This window comes from Nanorana parkeri, unplaced genomic scaffold (assembly GCF_000935625.1).
Source record: "Nanorana parkeri isolate BGI_ZX_2015 unplaced genomic scaffold, ASM93562v1 scaffold486, whole genome shotgun sequence".
Classification (NCBI taxonomy): domain Eukaryota; kingdom Metazoa; phylum Chordata; class Amphibia; order Anura; family Dicroglossidae; genus Nanorana; species Nanorana parkeri.
This window is the reverse complement of record NW_017306754.1, coordinates 1,021,175-1,023,693: the sequence shown is the minus strand read 5'-3', so window position 1 is coordinate 1,023,693 and position 2,519 is coordinate 1,021,175.

Sequence of the window (2,519 nt, the reverse complement as noted above, 5' to 3'; positions counted from 1 at the left end):
GCTGTTGTCTATGGCAGCCAGTCAGACTTCATCCTCTATTCCCTAAGAGATTGACATGTTAAAGGGATGTGCCACCTTTTAGAAAAAGAAGATAACAAATACAGTTCATAAAAGAAAAAAAAATGTACAGTAAACTTCCCATTATCTGGCATTCAAGCAAATGGCAGAAACAATCCAGGACATAATATGTCCTCAATGTTTTTTGCTGGTGGCTTGATGCACACTAAAAAGCTGTTGGCCTTTTAAAAAATGTCGTTAGCAACTAAATTTATTTAGTTACTAACAAAATTCTTTGTTAACATCTTGCTGCCGGCAGGCGACTGGATTCAGTGGCAAGCAGCAGAATGTAAACAATGGGGAGAAATTGCCTCTCTGCTATTGGCTATTTCAATTGGCAAAAGCCAATAGCAAGCTGGCTATTGTACCTGCCAACGGAGCAGACCTGAGAGAGAACTTTCTATCTCGTTTGCGCCTCTCCTCAGTGGGCGGGGTTTCAATTGCGAGCCTGCTATTGGCTATTGCAATTTGAAATCTCAGGCAGGCTATTGCTTAAGGTGCCCATACACTGCTCGATTCTCGTACGAGAATCGCGGGAAATCCCGCGATCGTACGAGAATCGAACAGTGTGAACGAAGACGTGCGACCGTTTCTACTGTACGGTCGCACGTCTTTTGTCTAAGGAGCATGCTAGAAAACCAGCCAAGAATCGTACGATTTTTGGCTGGTTTGAACAGTGCTCGGGAGACAAATGCCGAACGGGCCGGTGTGCGCACGCGCACACTGCCCGTTCAGCATTGCGGTCATCGGAAGCCCGCCCCTCGGGAGAGGTTGCGATGATCGAGAGTGCGATCTGCCTGTCCAAGATGGGCAGATCGTACGTTTTTTAAATCACTTTACAACCATCGCAAGACCAAGGTCTTGCGATGGTTGTACAGTGTTACATTCACCTGTCGACTACAGTAGCTAGCCTGCAGGTGAATGGGGCCGCAGGAGGGGAGGTGGTTGCTTAAGAGTTACTATTGACTCTCAAGCAACCAGAAACTTCATTTATCTGGCACCTACCAATCTCTGCGGGTGTCGGATAACTGAGAGTTTACTGTATATAATTGTTTTGGTTTTTTTTGCATTGGGGACAATAATTAATTGCAACTGCAATCAGTGGATCACAGGTTCTTCCCCTGGGGGCCCTTGAACATGAAATCAAAGACTTTGTGCCATAGGCAGCAATTACTCACTTTGGGGTGTTGTATGGACTGTTTTGTGGTGCGTTTACAGAAGAAGAGATTGATGGCACCTGGATGGTAATCCCCACTGCTGCTGGCTCCCTCTGTGCTGCTACACCAGTCCCCGCAGCCTCTTTTCCTCTTCACTGCAATGGTCTAAGGAGTGCTGACATCATCAAGCACAATGGAGACTCCACAGACCTGCATTGTATGTGAGGAGCCAAGTGACAGTGGAGAGGAAGAAGAGAGCACCAACTGCCAGGGGAGAGCGGATCAGAAAAGTAAAACATTTTTTTCCTGATTCCTAGCCATAAATAAGCAGTTAACCCTTGCAGTGCAGGGGCAGTCCCACTGCAAGAGAAAACTACTACTTTGTAGAGCTGCAGCTAACGATTATTTTCAAAATCGATTAGTTAGCCGATTATTAAGTTCGATTAATCGGTTAATCGGATATAAAAAAAAATAATTAAAAATTGCTCCAGTGATGGACTACTAGTTTGTATTGAGATTGCACTCCATCACAGGAGCAAGCTTGGAGCGGTGGAAGAAAAAAAGAAAAACAAAAAGTGTGGTGTGCAATATAGTGAAATGAAAAGTGTAAAATTATACAGCAATTAATGCAGAATGGCACCGGCTATAGAGAACTACAAATCCCAGCAATACATTATACAGCGCAATGCAGAATACCTCCAGCTATAGAGGACTACAACACCCAGCAATGGCACGCTTACCTAACCGTTCTTCCAGCAACTTGTTTCTGAGATCGGGCCTGTCTATCGGCGGCTGTCATCCGCCCTCACCTGCTCCTCCCTACTTCTTCTCCCTGCGTCCCTGTGCCGATCGTGGATTTGGGCGGGCGGTGAGCGTGAGGTGGGGAGGAGGTGTGGCGTGTGGAGCGTGGATGCGGGCGGGCGGATCTGGCAGTCGCGAGCGTGAGGTGGGGAGGAGGTGTGGCGCGCAGCTGTGTGGAGCCGTGAACAGGGCCAACCAATCGGAAACCGATTAATCGATGATTGAAAAAGTTGACAACTTTTTCAATCATCGATTATAATTGATTATGTCGATTAGTTGTTGCAGCCCTACTACTTTGTAAACCAAATGCCTTTGCAAACACAGATTTTACCTTGCAGAAGTATGATGACATCATCCCTGTGCTGTACACATCATGTGCAGAGAACAGAGCTATGGCAGGGTCCCATTAGGCCCACCCACTACCCATTACATTGACCTATCGCACTGTGGCACATAAAGCACAAACACATTTATGGTGAGTTACATTTGACAATTTAATATGGA